Source organism: Cygnus olor, chromosome Z (genome assembly GCF_009769625.2).
Source record: "Cygnus olor isolate bCygOlo1 chromosome Z, bCygOlo1.pri.v2, whole genome shotgun sequence".
Lineage (NCBI taxonomy): Eukaryota > Metazoa > Chordata > Aves > Anseriformes > Anatidae > Cygnus > Cygnus olor.
Genome location: NC_049198.1, coordinates 7,714,527 through 7,732,762, shown reverse-complemented (window position 1 = coordinate 7,732,762; position 18,236 = coordinate 7,714,527). Strand labels below are relative to the sequence as shown.

At 41.8% G+C, this 18,236-nt stretch overlaps 1 protein-coding gene and 1 long non-coding RNA gene across 15 annotated transcripts in view; one reads left to right on the top strand and one right to left on the bottom strand.

The window, feature by feature from the left end:
• Positions 1-18,236, bottom strand: part of CELF4 (CUGBP Elav-like family member 4) — a 696,179-nt gene that overhangs the window by 652,142 nt on the left and 25,801 nt on the right. The window lies entirely within an intron of this gene.
• LOC121061956 lies at positions 5,406-15,111 on the top strand. The gene is made up of 6 exons (XR_005815348.1): positions 5,406-5,466; positions 5,762-5,820; positions 8,591-8,755; positions 10,257-10,321; positions 10,609-10,699; positions 14,219-15,111. It is a non-coding gene; the product is annotated as an uncharacterized LOC121061956 (long non-coding RNA).

Sequence of the window (18,236 nt, the reverse complement as noted above, 5' to 3'; positions counted from 1 at the left end):
GCTGTGCATCATGAGATGCAGGGAGGGCTGCCACCTTGCCTGCCACCTAGGAACCAAAGCAGGAACTTCCTGAGCTAAGATATACAACTCAAAAACCTGAGCAATAAACAAGCTCTGCAGGAAGGGCTGCAATCCCTGCAAACTACAGAGACACATCCCAACAGGATGTGTTGCCAGTGCTGACCCCAAAACACGAGTTGTGCCTTCAGGGGCAGAGGAATAAAGGAGGTTTCATTTCCTCTTCCCCTGCACCATTCTCACAATTAACACTCAGCTCTTGTGTTGCATTCATCTCTGCCTAATCCTCCCCTGCTTTATTTTTTATTTGTGTTGACTTGACACACCATAATTCCTGAATCAGCTCCCATTTCTTCTTAAACCAAAGGTAAATTATACCAAGTCTACCCAGCAGTGTTAAAGCCAGCAGGATTTATAATGCAAAGCACCTGCTAAAAATACCCAGGCAAGCATACCAACTACAAGAGCTTTCCACAGTGCCAGAGACAAACATGTCACACCCAAAGGGTGCAAAACAAAACATAGGTAAAGCAGTGCAGTTTATGAGGGACTGAGGTCTCCACCCCACACCTAGGGCCTGATACATGGGAAGAATGGCTGAGGCAGAACTTTCTCCTGGTTTCTGCTCATGCAATGATTTTTCATGCTTCCTTCCCTGGCACCATGGTTGTGCCACCTCTCACATGAGCATCACCCCCATCCCACACCTGCATAGCCCCTGGGATGTGGCAACGCACTTGCCATCACACACATATTCCTCTTCACATGCCAGGACTCTGTTCCTAGTCACCAACTGCACTGCCTGTGCACAATCCCTCACCCTCAGCTCACGTGCACACCATCACTACCACACTCCCCTACTCTATTTGTGTCCCTCTCCCCATTTAAAGCACCACCTCAGCACCCAACACCCTACCTGCCTCTTGCACTCACTGCGTTGTTCCCCCTGCATTTGTGTCCCAGGCACTGCATGCAGCCTGCACCTCCTCTTCCTTCCTCCTGACTGCCTACATCAGTCTCTTTCAAGCTTGCAGGAGCCCATGTGCCAGGCAGGCAGACTTTTGATTCATCCACATTATCAGCAAAGTGCATCCAGATCTGAACAGCCCTGTCAGCTCTTGAGAAATGAAACAATAGCAAGTATCTGGTGAATTTCATGGTTATCAACACTCCTAATCAGGCAGATGAATTGGAAAAAAAAAGCATTCATTACTTTGAACTAATGATTCCTTAACATCTTTGCTTTTTGAGACTTGACTTGCTTCAGTTTCCTTTTTTATTTTTTTAAATGAACAGAAAGCCCAACGCTTTTTGCCGAGGAATTTCTGTGCTATCCCAGAGCTTGAGGTCTCATTTCCTCTCCCCCTCCTCCACCTTCTGTTTGTGGAGCATCATTATCATTATGTAATGATGTTTCTGTTGAGCTGGCAGAGTTGCATAGTAAAGCACATTAACCTGGCGATAACGGATCACTTACATTTTTTATCATGATCTATTGCCAAGTTAGCACACCAGGCCACTTCCAATAGCGCTGCGCACTCGATAAATTAGTGTGCTGGCCTAGAACCCATGATGGAATATCGTTTGGATTTCTGGTGGCTCTGAAACTAATTGTATTTTTCCCCATCTGTTTGCTTTGCCTTCACTCTGGGCTGTTGAGGTTGCGGAGCGCAGGGGATGAGAGAACGAGGGATCTGTCCATCATGCAGGATTTATCGCTTGACATTAATTGTCTCACCCACTCCATTAGGCCTCTCCCATCAAGTCAGTCTGAGTTGATAGCCTCAAACTCAGCCTGATCCAGTCAAGGTACTGAGCCGCTCCTTACTTTTTGATATTTTTGCAAGTAGACAAAAGATTTCCTCTGGTTGCTAGCAGCTTCTGATCAGATTGCCTAAGGAGCCCTGAGTCTCTAAAGTTATCTCACCCAGATTTGGAATCAGGAGTGGGTTCTCCAAAGTTTTTACCTCCTACCATATTGGTCTCACTTACAAACCCAAAAGCAATACAAATTGCCAGAGTATTCCTCAAGCCAAGGGAGAGCTCAAAGTGCTTATGTGACCAACAGCAAACCCATCTGGTTTCCAGATCCCCATGCAATGCAGTAGCAATAATGGGTTTTAATCCCACTACATTTTTGCAAGGATAATGACACTGGAGATGCTTTCCAGGCTCAACCGTATAGACAAGATTGCTGCAGAGGCATTCCAAGAGACAGATGCCTGCAACCATCAGAGTTGACCTTTCAGGCAAAAGGAGACATGGATCTCTATAACCTCTTTGCACATAGCTTCTGCAGTGGACACCTAACACAACTGATCCAGAGGGATTGTCTCCTTTTTCAAAAGAGACTTGTCTGTTTTTCCTGCACTTCAACAATTCAGAGCAAAAATAAATCACATTATAGGCCCTATGCAAACAGTGGTAAAGTCAAACTATGGCATTAAGTACCTCTTGCATAGTCTATTGAGAGCTGCCCTGTTATTACTGCAAGCTAAGCAGGTCACTAGAGAGACCTATGGGTCCCAATCCTGGAAACTTATGCATGTAATCCTTGTGCCACTGCTGACCACAACAAGTTTATTTGTGTACTTAAAGTTAAAAAAAACTTCATGAAGTGCTTGCAGGATCAGAGTCCTATTTCCCTGGATGGTAGTTCTGCTGCTGGTAAATAAGTGCTAGGAAATAGAGCAGAGACATGCTGGTTTGTGCATCCCCAGACACACAGAAGACAGTAGCAAACTAATATTTACCAACCTTAAAAAACTGTAAAAACCTGGAGTTTTCAGCTTCTCTGACTGTACTAGCAGCAGAAGAGTGAAATAAATTAAATAATCACACCATAAATACTAATTAATTGCCATTAAAAAGTACTCAAATCATTTAAAAGAAAAATGCAGCCATTAATCAGAATAGCTCAGGTACCTAAATAAATATTTACTATTATGCATGCATATTTAATCTACCTACCCATCAAAGACTAATGCTCTGTTCCTTGCCAGTGAGGCTTATTAACATCCTAGAGGGAGTAAACAGTGCCCCAGAACTGTGCAGGAATGGGGCATTGGGATTTAGGAGTAAAACAGTTGCAAAGGTAAGAGTGGAAGACTGGAGGTGTAGTCCTATATATAGGCTTACACATGGGAATAACCTCGTTTTATTACCTGTGTTTAAATTAACAGTTTTAGGCCCTAATACACAAACCTCATCACCCCAAACAAGTGCTTCTTAAAAAATAGATCCCATCCTGAAGAGCTCCTAAGCCCACACATCAAAGTCTTTTCAAGATCAGGATTTAACATACTGTATTAATGAGAATTACTTTCAATCTACTGTGCAAGAACAGGTCTATCTATAGCTTTCAGAAAACAAAAAGCTTCTATGTTTGAAGTCTACTCAGGGATGATTTGTTAGGGAGGTGGGTTGGAACAATTTTCAGGAAAAAAATTCAGCTAGGGAAGAAAAACAGAACTTCTAAGCTTTAAAGTAAGAAAAAAAGACATAACTAGCTTTGTTTGAGAACACACAATCCAACTCAAAGCTCACAAACAAGAATTAAGGATACTCACCATCTGGAACAAGGAGGTTTAGCAGTCTACTGCCTACTGAAAAATGGACCCTTTAGGGCCTTTGCAATGCTTCTGCCCCTCATTTTTAAGGGTCATCCCCCCAAAAAAGCAGGGTAGAGAAGTGCTTTCACTGAAAGGGACCTTTAACAAGATACAGCTCGGGGGAAAGAAATGTTAAAACAAAGGACATTGGGGGCTTGTTTAGATGCTGTTATGAGATGCTTGTGGGGTTATCCTGAACTTGTGTGCCTCCATTTTTTGAGTAAATTGCTTTTGCAAGTGTCTTTAGGGGAAATTAAATACAAACAATTAATAAGCATTGGGAAGATTACTTAAGTGTTCTCAGTAGGCACTTGCTATGATTTCTATTTTTTCTAATAAAACAAAGGGTGAGGGTGAGATTTTTTTAAAAGTTTTTTTAAAGTAGTCTTTCCTTAAAAAACAAACAAAATTTTTTTTCCCCCTCTCAATGAGATTCAAGTAGAAACAGCAGTACTAGCAAAGTCAGAAAGATCTAAAGAACAAGCAAATCTGTCAAGCTTATAAGCAGAAGTTATTTCATTTGTTTCATTGATATGGTCTAAAATTCTGTTAACTTCTGATAGAAATTTAATGGATGAGACATAGGTAGAGGCTGCTTTAGGAAACAGCCTTTTTAAATGCTACTATTAGTGAAAGAGCAGTGACTTTTCCACTCACAAAATTTTTTGATATCTTGATTGCTTCTATTTAAACTGAATTTCAAAACTTATGCATACTTTAACAGTTAAAAAAGTTACCATCCAATAGGTCTAGCTTTCCAATGGAAGCCCCTATTTTTCCAAAAGCCCCATTCTTCCTAAAAGAAATAAGTTAGGAAACTACAAATCTAGGTGCACTTAGAATACAAGCTTATATTCATAAATGAAGAAACAAAGTACTCACTTTGCCACTGAGAGCCAAGTCCAACAATCAGAGCCAGGTATTTGCCTCCAAAGAGATTTCAGTAACAGGTTTAACACCTAAGGAGCTTTAGAGATATAGCTCTATAAAATCATCAAAATGCACAGGTCATCTCTTCACATAGAAATTCTGGAGAGAAACTTTTTTGCGCAAACTTTTTTTTTTGCGTAGTTCAAGGAGGTGGGGAAGGGAAAAAGGAGGTAGGTGGGGATTGAATAGAAGAAGAAAAAAGAGAGAAAAAAAAAAAAACTGCCCCCACAACAACCTCTCGGCTGTAAGGGACTAGCTTTATTGACTCCGGTAAAGCAATCTAATTTACACCATCTGGAAAACAAGCCTGATCTCCCAATGAGCTCCTGTCCCCAGGTGGAACCACTTCAGCCTGAAGGGCCTTCAGGGGCAGGAGCAGAGCTTTGCAAACCTGGCAAGGTCAGCCTTCATTTTTTGTGCAAAACAGGTGCAACAACTCTCCCACCTATGTGCAAGAAACCCCTTTTGTCTCCATCCTGTGCAGCTGTCTTTCTTTAGGTAATCCTAATAGGGACAAGAGCAATTTTCAGGAAATAACTTGTTGTTTATTAGAAGTAACATTAGAAATCCCTTTTGTAGCAAAGACAATTGCCCGGCTGCTACCTTCCCAGAAGTGTGAAGAGGTTACCAGGAAATTAAAACAAAAGCTATGGGGCTGACTAAGTTTTTCATACACCTTGCCTGGAAGAGACATCTGATGGGAGAGCCCTATGCAGGTGTTCAGAGTTAAGGAATGCGGACATGAAGAACCACGATGCTATGGGGCCAGTATCTTCCAAGCCTGGTGTCTATTTTGTGACTGCATAAAACTAATTTATTTATTTATTTATTTATTTTTAGGTCCCTGGGGAGGGTGTCTGTGCTGTTTTAGCACTGAGAAGAAAAGTTCTCCTAGGTTGGTTCAGTGGTAGGACTTCAATATGAGCAGATCACATTTAGCATAAAACTCTGTAAACTTTAGGAAGATGAGTGTGTTTTTTGCTGGTTCCTTTTTAGGACTTGTTGTCTTTCCTTTTTGCTTTAAGTAGAAGGCAGGTTCAAATCAATGTTTTAGAAAAAAGCACCTTGGTTCTTTTTCCTTGACCCCAGCCTGATTTTCTCTCTAAGAAAGCAATGTTTTCTGTTAACTGTTGGAGAAACTACAATCTTTGTGTTTCCATGACCTAGCCTGTTTTTTTTTTTGTTGTTGTTTTTTTCTTTAGTACTAAGGAGGTCTTAACAGAAAATCTTCAAAAAAACCCTAAAGCCCTACATGTTTCAGGTGAACATTTGTTTCGTGTATGTGTCTGGAAAGAGGGTAGTTTTGGGGATCCCAGGTGCTGTGTAGGGCAGGAAGCTGACAGGGGTGTGCTGAGCATAGCTAAGGGGTGATGGTGGTGGCTCTGGGTCAGGACAGGTGAGCAAATAACCCACCAAGTACATGGCAGTGATTTGATGTATTAACTACTACTGTTCCTCCTGAAACTTTTGTGCACCAAAAAGAATCAAGATGGTGCTTTGGATGCTGCATTATCAAAGGATGAAGATATTTTGCTGCTTCTCGTGTCTTAGTTCTGGGCCAGGGGGAGTCTGAGAGAACAATGCTCTGGTAAGGGCATTTATGTGACTCAGAGGAGACCTCAGATCTGGGCCCTGCTCTGAAGTATGGATTTGTTAGAGGAGTATTTCTGCTAATGGAATAGGTGCTTTTGGGGTTGAGTAGAAACTGAGCAGGGCATTTGAAGTTGGGACATAAGCACCACAAATTATGGTGCTTTTTATCTATCCATTTATTTATTTATTTAGTGGCTGTAGCACCAACTTTTGCCTATATTTCATGTAGTTAAGAACAGCAGTAGTTTTTAATTTCTTGGGGAAAGATAAGAATATAGGTTATGAGGTGCTTTTGTGTGATGTTGATGGCAAGTGTATAAGTATATAACATTCTTGCTGACCTTGCTGATGGCACCATGCATGGTGCAGCACAAGGAACACTGGGCTGGTGGTCAAAAAGCTTTAAATTCATTTTTTTTCCCTTGGCTACTGAGTTACTATATGGCCTTGAGTGTGTGACTTCTGTTTCTTTCAGCTGGAATTTTTCTTGGAGCATGAACAGCACCTTGCACTGGGGCGCACTGATTACAGCTGAGCTTTCTAAGCACAACCATATCACAGAAAGCAAACTTATGAATTATTTCTGTTGGTTGTCTGAGAGAAAACAAATTTATTCTTACTCTTGTAGTAGAAATCATTACTATTGCAAGGAAATGGAGTTTCTCCCAGCTGTGCAAAACTAGGGAGCTTTGAACTTCCCATTAATTTGCAAATGCACGAATCGTCACTGACTGGCAAGTAGGATTTACGTTTGTGTTTTTGTTTGTTTGTTTGTTTATTTATTTATTTGTGGGTAAAATTCATTCTTCTCTGTTTAGGTTTATATAGCTATTTAATTTGAGGGTGATGTAGAGGGCTTAATGAGTGCATAGGTGTGCAATTCCTCTTTACAGAGAAGTTCACTCTTATCATGGCAGCAGGAGACTATCTCCGCTATGCTCTTAGCTTCATTTAGGATTAGGTACATGTTGGTGATGTGGAGGTTTCCTCGTATCTGGAATTTGGACTTACAATCAGAGTTGGTGTGCGAAGTTATACCGACGCTGCTTTTGGTGGAGCATCGTCTTTTTGCAGGGATGTCTTAGTTCCATGACTTTTGGTTCTGCATCCTTTGACTGGAAGTGACATGGTGTTTCCTACCTGCTGAAAGGCCAGAAAGAACAAAAGACCTGCTTTCCTGTTGCATCTCAGCATTTCCTCTAATGCTAGACAGAGGCACTGGTTTGCACCCGGACTTCACCAATCATACCCTAAACCCAAAGACTAGATTAACTTTGTGATAGTGCAAAACTTTAAAATAAATAAATAAATAAATAAATAAAATCTGGATTCCTTGCAGGAAGTTCAGTGTGCTTTGTATCTCTTCAGACTACCAGAAATCCCTCTTCTGTGGAGTCGGATCAAGACAGCTTGAATAGGGCAACCTGGCTGTAGGCTGGTGTTACTCACCTTCTCTCCATGGAAAAAAGGTTAACTTAGCATTAAGAGTACAAGGCCAATGTGATGGTGGTGTCAGTGCCTCTCTCTCCATCCCTTCTTTCCTTCCCTCCAATAATTTCTGAATTTATTATCCATTTTCAGACAATCTGACTAGGTCAAAAATCTAAGTGACTGAACTGTTCAAATTTTATGAAAATGAGTGTTTGGGTAGAGAAGACATTTAAATTAAAAATGCCTTAAAGAGAGACCACAGTGATAGCTCAGCCATATTACCTGAAAGAACTTGAGTTCTGCTGTTCAAAAATCTTTTCACGTTTTCTGTGTTTTCCAGTGTGTTCAGCTGTGTTGGATAGCACCTGCTGGAGGAATCCTCTTAGTGGGGCACTTCATGCCAAGAGCACCAGGGAATAAGAAAGGAGCCAGCCTGGGTCTCTTGGGTGATGTCAGCTGCAAGCTAGTGTAACCAGCCTTGCTTTCTACCAGCCCCTGGTTGTCCATACTGCATATTTGAGGGCCAGCTCAGTCCCCTTTGTAGATCAATCCACACATGGGTAGGAATTGTCTGTAGCATGGTCTTTTCTGTGCTTTTAGAGGGTTTCAACTTACCCTGTTTCAAATACAGTTCGACACAGCAAGAGTCATGGTCTTGCTTTCTTTGGGAACTGCTGGGCTGGTGGTCAGATCAGGTTATGTGTGATCTTGCAGAGACCAGCATGGGTTTTCATCTACAGGAACAAAAAAAAAAAAAAACACCCTATGGCCTATGTTCTCCTGAGTGTATGAACATTTCATTATTACCCCCTGCACAGAGAATCTCTGCTTTTATTTCCTTCACTTGCTCATGATCATTGTTTTAAATTTTTTCCTCGAACTCCAAATTACCACGTCAAGCTCCAGTGTCTGCAGCAGGATGGTCTGTTCTGAAGGACCTGCTAAGGAAGCAAAGGTGGGAGCCGGTGCAGTGTACTTCTGAAATCATTGTGTTTAACTCGGTCCAGCCTCCTGAAGTTCTCTGGGTGCCTGTCGATTCAACTCCTCACAAACCCTGCTAGGAACAAGCACTGAACTCATTAAGAAAACATACAGGAGCTAGCGCGCGCCTTCCTCATCAGGGATTTGTCTGCATGAAAACGGGCAAAAGATGCCTTGCAGCAATTACGCCAGTGAGTACCTTGAAAGCTGATTTCTTAACAAAATGACATTTTCAAGCAACTGTGCTCTCTGTCTATCTAGGGGTGGTACTGTCTGTCAGTCTGTCCTTCCTGTATAACCCTGAAAGTCCCTGGCAAATTCAGCACAATATGACAGAGAGGAGAGGTCTCAGAGACTATTATAAACTTCATTAAAGGAATGACTGATAGTGAAATCACTGAAGAAAAGGCTACTAAGCTCACCCTTTAGTAGACATTAGGGAATCCGTATGGAGAGCGAGACATCAAAAGTAAAGCATCACCAGTTTTCTCTGCTCTCCGAACAACTTGTTTTTAGCTCTGTTGGACCTGAGTGAGACAGGGGAAGGACGGATTTAATTCACCCGCCCTGGCAAGGGAATATGCTTAGCCCCTGACATCATTATAGACGAATCCCTCCAGGGATATTAAAAATGGAGAGCATAGTTCAATCTTGGTGGCGTCATGTCCAGAGGGCCAGTGGGAGAAATCCTCCTTGCCTAGTTAGGCTTAAAGCGAAACTTAACGCAAGGAGGATGACTAAAGTGCATTTAGAGCGAGTGATTTATGTAAAACTATAACCTTTATAAAATAGGATTAAGTGCCAATGTGCTTACATTTGGATGGGGAAGGCTTGTTATTTGCCCTGCAAGAGTTATGGCCAATAGGTCTCTGCAAACGGAGACTGAGGAAGAGACAGAGAGTCTCAGTTGCTCTTGTGTTTTTTCTCCTTTGCTCCTGCCCCGCCTCCTTCTTTCATTAAAGCTACACATCATATGAAGTGGCACCAGCCTCAGAGAGTCTCTGACAAAACCATTGCATGGAGCCTCAGGACAGAACTTGCTGCAGTTCATGTTCTCTCCTTCTGGCCTTCCTCTCCCTGCCTTTTGCTTTCCTAGTGTACATCCAATAAGTCAGACGAAACTTAATCTTGTTTGCTCTGTCTCTCATTTGCTCTTCCTTTCTCTCTTCTCCTTTTCTCTTGCTGCTCTGCTTCCTTGTCCCTCCTCTACCCTCCAGCTTCAAGTTGTTTTATGTTGCTCTAGAACAGCAGCACTTTTTGGGCTTACCTTTATTCTTCCCTGTTTCTGGCCTTCTCCCTTGGTTGCAGATCAATAAGTGCAAACAGTGGGCAAGGGAACATCAGCAGAATAAAAATGAATTGATACAGCTCAGTCCCTATTATACCTCTTAAATTGTTGTATGGGCTGATTTTTTACAGAAATTGTATGATTGGAACAGAGGGAGCAATTCTGCTTTTTTGTTCTGAGACCCACAGACATTGGGTATTCCTGCTCAGAAACCCACGTGGTGTCTTGGTGATGAATCCCTCATCCAGGAGGTGCAGGCTGTTGAGGGAAATGACCAGTGGTCAGTGATGATTAGCTAATTTCACAAGAATCCATTTACTTCCCCCTCCCAGTTCGTATGTCAGAGCCCTGGCTACTTTAGGATCTGCTTGTGGATTTATTTTATTTTATTTTATTTTTTTCAGACTAAGTATATGTAAAAACCTACCAAGAAGAGAGTGGATCCAGCAGCCAGAAATTAGCTAAGAAGGTAAATTGTCAATGCCTTGATTTTTCTTATTGTTTTGTTGTTTTGTTTGTTTGTTTTCTTTTTTACAAAAAACTTGTTTAATTAGCAGACACATTGTGCTGTAATTGCTGAGCTGGGAACTCGTACTTGTACCTGTATTTCTGTGCAAAAACTTTCTCCTTTTCTGTACCTTCTTCTGTGGAAAATGGGACACAGCACTGCCTGAAATGATGGAAATGGGGAGCTCAAACCACTTAAAAATAATCAGTGTCCAACAAAATCTGACTCTGGTAATTTCTTGGTTTTAGGAAAATCTCCCCCTTCTCATGCTGGTGGGAGAACAGAATTATTGGTAGACTTTGCTTTTCACTTCCGCTGCTGCTATCTCAGAAGGAAATTGTGAGTATAAATCAGTTGGGGGCTCTGATCCAGCTGTTGTCTTCTCTTTTTGACTGCAGATCGCTATGTTTTCTTCCCTATGAAATGGGAATTAGACTCATGGAAATGCAACGCCTGTAAAGCCGATTCTTATCACGCTCCAGTTTTCTGCTGGTATCATTGCAATGACTTCCGCATTCTTTGCTCCTGGTATATATTGGGATTTATGAAGATAAGAGTAACTGCAATAAGATTCCTCAATATTAGCAAGAACGATTAATTTCTAGTCTGAACACTTACATGACGTGCCAGTTATTGATGGATGAGTAGTAAAAGAGGCAGAAGCTATGCTCAGTTTGAATTCTTGCTTCTCCAACCCTTTTCAATATACTCTCCACTTTAGCCAGGAGCTGTAATGCTACGTTTCTGCAATAAGTCCGTTCTCCCTCAAATTTTTCATTTGATTCAATATGATTTCTCCCTCAAATGGTTACCTGCTGCCAGGGTTTGGAGCACGGATCTGCTCTTGAGACAAAACACAAAGACATGTTCACGACCTGGCTTTTTCAGATTTCCAGCCCTCCTGCTCTTGACTGAACTGGCCATAGTGTAACAGCAACTTTTCTTCTGGGGATCGCTTTAGTGCTGCAGCTCAAAGCACTGCATTCAGCAGGGAGCTGGGAGAGTGGGGAGGCAACCAAACTCCCCCCTCCCAACACTCCAGACATCCCAAATCAGTTTGATTACAGTTTTGTTTGAAAGCGGCTGGGTCCCTTAGAGTCTAAATGGTTGTCGTGTTTTACAGATGGATTATTCCAAATCCTTAGGAAGGGGAAAAAATTAACAAGGAAGATAAAGTAGGAAAACCACTGTTGCAGCAGTTGCACCAGCTTCAGCTGCCCAATGGCTGCTGTTGTGTAATGCGATCCTTATATACAGTGCATTACCGACTTCCAATATGCAGTAATATTTACATTAGCATTAGGACACCATCAAGCCTTTACTTATCCACATAGTTAAAATTGTTATCTGTATATGAACCCCAGAGATGATATATCTAGTTGTCAGCAGTGACCTGATGATAATAGCAGTACAATTTAGTTACAATATACAATATCATTAATCATCCAAATGTAGCATGAACAGAATGGACCATTTGCTAAGGTCTTTCCAGGGGTGGGAGGAAGGTCCCTCACTTATAACAGCTGTATCAGCCAGAAGCTTTCCTAAGGAAAGGGGGCTGGCAGAAATGGGGGGCGGGGGGAAGATGTCTGAGGGGGTGAGGTCTTCCATCAAAATCAGAATCACCTTCAAGGGTGGTACATGCCTCTATTTATTAGCATTATGCTACATATGCTAATGGCAGACTGTACACTATTTCTGAGCATTAACATCTGCTCAAAGCAACAGACTTTCACTTACAGAAACTGATTTAAACTCAGTGAAGCAGATAAACACAGAAATCTAAGCAGGTGGCTGCGACTGAAGGAAGAATTCTCAATTCCTGCACTCAACCGATGAACTTCACTAAAACCATAATTAATATTCAGATAACTATATTCCGACACATAGAATAAACAAGATCATTTAAGGGATGCAAATGTCTACCAGGGATGAGGGGAGGCAGGGGCTCGGGTTTGGAATACAGAGTGGTTTGAATATAAATCCGAAGCACTCCTTAATTTCGTACTGCTGCCTTTGATGTTGGCCTGGGCCAGAAAACACAAATAGCAAGAGGACATTATTGCATTGTTCACAGGCACAAAGTGGGAATTCAACTTTTAAACAAATAGTGTGTGGAAGGTAATAATAGAAATGGACCTTTGCTTGTAGGGTGCTTGATGGTGTATTGACCTTGTTACAGCAGTGCTGGTTAGTTTGGACACTGCTTTTAAAACCGTAGCCTTTCATTTGGAAAACTTTGTAGAAGCACTGTAAAGATATGAACAAAAGAAGTCTCCTTCCGTTCTCTCCAGTCACACTTGGCCAAGTTTTGTGTTGAGCACTGATAGCTGGTTCCAAGAGAAAGACCCGCCAGTGCTCCAGCCATGGGATAATGTTGCAAAAGTCTGCCCTGTTTCTCTCAAATTCCAGACTCATCTAAAAGGTTGGATGGACTTTAAATCTAATCTGGCTGAGCCTGAATCTTGGAGTGAAATGCTAAATGGGGTTGAATTTTACACGGATTCAGCTTTTATTGAGGGCATTTCATCTGGTTCCAGAGGTACTGTTTCTCCGAAAGAGTTGTGATAGTTCTTTTTCTTTCACAAAGGGTATATAACCTTCCGGTCAGTCTAAAACACATATTCAAACCTTGTATGCTCCAGCTGGGACTTTGGACTGGTATTTCCTTGTTTGCCTACAAAAGACTCAAGGCTTTACTGTTCCCTCCAAATTACTTTTCTCCACTGTTGACCAGATGCGTGGACTTTGGTGGGACATGCAGTGCATATATAGTCCTAAGTTTTCAAGAACTGTGGATCAGATCATCATCCTGATAAAATTGCTCATTACTCTTTGTTACATGACAAAATGAATCACATCAGGCTTAGAAAATCCCTTGCATTGAAAATGGTGAGAGGCTGGGAAAATGTTTGAGAAAATATTGGATATTCTTGCACTGTTCTCAGTGCTCTCTAGGCATCTTCTCGAGGCCACTGTTGGGTGTGGAACGGCTTTGGGTACTCCATACCTCCAAATCAGTATGGCTGTACTTAAGCTATTGAGAAAGCAACATTTTTTTTTTCTCTTTATATCTTTCATGTTTGCAATTTTTCTCTGCAAGTCCAGAAGGTAAAAGCTTTGTTTTTAAAGCTGAAACTTGTATTCACTGGACTACAGGAGGGGGTGATTTGCAATGAATAACAAGTAAAGCAAAACTTACAGGATAACTTTGAGACCTGACCCCCAAAATAGCTACAAGCACCACGTGCATACTTGTATAACCAATTTGATTTGACTTTATTTTTTTTTTTTGGGGGGGTATTGATATCTCCTTCAGTTTCTACAAGCTTCGTGAGTTTTGCTGTACTTCCTCACAACCACATCCAAGGTGTGTGAGAGTATATGAGAATCTTTATATATGTGTACATTTTTCAGCCAGTGTTTAAATCTTTAAGATTCAGATTTTCTCAGTTAAATATTTTGAAACAACAAAAATTAGAGATCTCAAAATGTACTGTTTTGAGATAAAATGCTTGAATGTCTTTTGTCTCAAGATTTTTCATTCAATTTCACAACTTTGGAAAGTTTTTTCCATTTTTCTGAATGTATCAGAACCAATAATAAAGCACTATTAACCTGTAAACTCAAACTTCCTGTTATCCTTGAAATCAGAAGTAGCAAGTTCATGGTCTTCCAAGCTCTAATAGCAACTCCCTCTTCTGTGTACACTGAGAATCAAAGGATGCAACTATGCCACCCTGATCTTCTTGATAGGAGTCCTAGCATAGAAGATACCTAAGATACCTACGATACTGTGAAGATCTGGAGTTTGCTCGTGTTAATCCACTCACCAGTATTTTCCCTCCACACACACAGGTTCACCTAATTTCCCTCTACGGATTCGGGATGTTGGAGTCTGCTAGATGGTTTTTGTGCTACAAATCATTAGGAATGCGTGGGCAAATTCTGCCCCGATCTATACACATGCAATCTATTTGACTTGAGTGAGGCTGCACCCAGTTAAGGACTTCATCATATGCTCAACAAAGTCAATCATAAAGCTTCTACTGGCTTCAGCTGTGCAGGATCAGGCCCTAATGGGGAGCAGAATGCACGATGTTATCATTTTAAAATTATTAGCTTCCATATGTTCCCAGATTTGTGGGTATTTAAAATGACTGTTTGAGGCATGCATGACTTTTTGAAATTCTGTTCAAAAGGATTTGTTACTTTTGAATATTAACAATCTGGAGGATTTTTAGATGAAATTGTTAGGCTGTTGTGGCTTTTTTTTTTTTTCCTTTGTGCTTAATTGTATGCACGTGATTGGTTTCATTGACTGCTTTGGAGGGGTGCGAAAAGATTTGTCTGAAAAAGTGTTCTGTATGAAGTCACAAGGGGGAAATGAAAAGAATGCCTACAAATCTGTTAAAAAAAATAAAATCGCCCAAGTGTGTGGTATCAATTTTCAGGGAAGAAAAAAAAAGGGTGTTTGCAAGAGCCCATAATGCAGTCCTAAGTAAGTCTTCACTGCCAGTTTGAAAGAAGAATTTGTTTGGGGGAAAGTGGAGCCAAAGCACCTGCTGAAAAAGGAGCTTGCCTTTGGGTAAGGGGGGTGCTGCTGCTTTCCTACCCTCCAGAAGCAGAGGGGAGGTGTGAGGGTTACAAAGCAGTCAGAAATCTCCTCCTGAGCAGTAGGACAGCTGTACCGAGATATATAGTTATTATAGACATATATATAGCAAATAAACCTGACTGGAATCAGGACATCAAAAGACTGATGCTCTCTCCCAAGTATTCATCCTTTAAGTACTGTGTCTTTCTTTCTTTCTTGTTTTGTTGACTGCCTATTAGTGTGCTAATCTCTTGGGGGAGATTACTGAACAAATAGCTGTTGGACAACAATAATGACAGGGAAGGAAAGCACAAAAAAAATGTAAGAAATGGAGGAGGGGGCCACGATATGGAAGCGGAGCTGCATGAAATCACTGCCTGCTTTAGGGCTGGAGGAGGGCAAACAGCCTCGTTTCCCAACAGGTCAATGGGGGAGGACCTAGGTCCTCACAGGGGGGACTTGTCACCCTTACAGCATCTGTCCCTGCCTGCCCCAGGAGGAATAGGAACGTGTCATTTATGGGAGCAATGGCGGGCTGTGCCTGGTTCCCCCATTTGCTCTTCCTGCAGGGCTGATGGATGCTGTCCCGGTGAACATTTCAGATTAAATCAGGTACTTCTCAAGCTGAACAGCCTGAACTGGGAGTTGTGGCACACTCATGGCCTGCATGGACTGGGCATGGAGCTATGGGCCACCCGCGGGGACCTCCAGCAGCTCCCAGTTCAGTCTCCTCAGCCCTGCTGCTGCCGCCCAGCCCCAGTCCCACCGGAGGCACAGCTCGATGCGAGGCATCTGATACAACCAATTTTCCAGCTAACTCTTTTGGAAAACAAATCTGTTGTCAGCGTTACATGTTGCACAAATATTGTCGCTTCCTGGGAGATGTTTATCTGTATTTGCCAAGGATTGCTTTTGAGCTGGACATTGAACCTGTTTCCATGCAATGATTAATACTGGTGGCAGAGCGAACAAAGGGAAACAGCTTGGGGTGAGCTGGTTTGTTGAAAAAAAAAAAAAGAAGAAGAAGAAGAAGAAAATCCCCATAGTCTGATAATGCCACAGTCAAGGGAAGGCATTCTGTAATCTGGGAACAGTCCTATATATAGCAATATGCTTGAGTGCCTCTGGGGAGCTGAAACACTTATAAATCTCACGTATTAGATGGAGGCAGAGCACAGCACTCTCTCTGTTCATATGGAGGTGGCTGTTTCTAGTGGTTCTTGTGCTTCCTGGAGTAATATCCCAGTACTCCAGGCTGCAGCTTTAAGAGAACTCCCTCTCTTCCTTTCTTCTTCTTCTTTTCTTTTTTTTTTTTCTTTTTTCCATTTTTTTTTTTTTTCTTTTTTTTCTTTGCTTTTTTTTTTTGTTTTTGTTTTTTTTTTTCTGGCTTCTTTGGCTCTTTCCTAACTTCTTTTTTTTTTGTTTTGTCTACATTTTTGCTTCATTTTGGGAGACTGAAAGCAGGCCGTTAGCTTGATGACTAGATTTGCACGGCTTTTTTGTCAGTTGATATTTGTAGGGGAAAAATAGCTTAGCAGGAAGAAAAGCTGTTCACAGATTTGGAGGAAATTTGGCAAGTTGTTTTAAGGAGGACAAAAAAAAAAAGAAAAAAAAAAGCCCAAACATTGACTATCTAAAAAGAAAAAAAAAAAAAAGTTTATTAGTGGGATTTTTTTTTTTTTTAATAGCCAGTGCTTGGTGCAAAATACCTTGAAATATTATTATTATTATTATTTACCTAGAAAATAAAATTAATTCTTCAGCCTAAACTCTCTCTCTTTTTTTTTTTTTTTTTTTTTTTTGTCCATTGGGAAAACCAAACAAAGCAAAACCCAAGGCAACCAAACCTCCCAATCCAGACTTCAGCAACTAGCTGCTTGCACAGCCATAGTCCTGGTTTCTCCCTGGCGCTGCAGCCCCTGTGTTTCGCTGCCATCTCTGGCACTGGTGTGCCCCATGTCCTTGGTCACCTCCTCAGATCTTCTTCCCTCATGCATATATGTGCAGCACCTTGCACAGAGGGGACTGCTATTGGCTGCGACCTGAAGGTGTCACTGCTACACTGTGAATGCTGACACCCGCCACAGCCTTTTCCTCAGCAGCAGGGTGGCTGCACTGCAGTTGCAATGAGCATGCAAAAAATTGTAATAGGTATTGCAAAGTACAGTTTTAGCACTTAAAAGATACCAATATATTGACCCATTTGTGTCGATATTTATTCCTTAGCAGCTGCATTAGATTGGCATATAAGCCCCTATCTAGCTTCCATTAAAATCAGTGACAAACTCTCATTGACTTAAATGGTGCAGGATAGAGCCCTAAATCTTTAATGTAGTCATGTGCATGTCTCTGTTTTTTTCTAGATAATGTAACCACTACAATGTAAAAATACATGTTATGCACACTTTGCTCAAATATCTGTAAATGTGATGGTAATCACCCTTTCATATTACATGCTGTATATCAACAAGTTATTTCTACTTAGGGAGAAGAAAAAAAAAGTTCTTAAAAAGTTCTTTTCCAGAAATGTAAATGTGCTTCTGTATAGAAATTCCTTGTTAAGGCTGCCTATAAATATTAATTCTTCATAACATATACTAAGGCTGTCTCACACTAGGAATTTCACTCGGAAGGATTCAATCCTTACGCAGTCACTGCATGCTAATACTTATCAGTGCCTATGCATCCCCTCATTAACAGCATCAACTGGGTTAAAATAAGGCTGGCACACCGATTGCTGTCACTGGGGATGCCAGATCCTTTCCAACCTCGTTGCAGCATGGCAATGGGACCAGGTTATGCATGGTTTTACTTGCCACTATCAGCAGTTGCTCTGCAAGTGCCTTCCCTGCTGGTTGTTTCTACCCAGTGGCAGTATGGGGGTCTTCAAGGCTTGCTAGGGTAGGGACTTTACACCAGTGCCTAAAATGGCCCTTCTGGCTGTTGTAACAGGGGAAAGAAAATCCTCAGTGGATAAAAAGTTGAGCTTCACCCCTCTGCCTGCTGTGGGTTTGCTCATCTCGAAGCAAAGGAATGAGGGAGAGCACTCAGGCTGGGGTGAAGAAGAGCTGGAAGGGCACTAAAGGACCGGGCTGTGACAAGGTGGCCGTCACCTTTGCCAGGTTAATTAGCCAAGACCCAGATCTGCCCCCGAGCCCCTCCTCGCCGCTGGCTCTTGCCCGGGCACCTGGAGCAGTGGGGCCGCTGAGATGGCTGCCAGCCACGTCGCCAAGTGACGTCTCAGCATCTCCTCACACTTCCCCCGTCTGCCAGTATCCA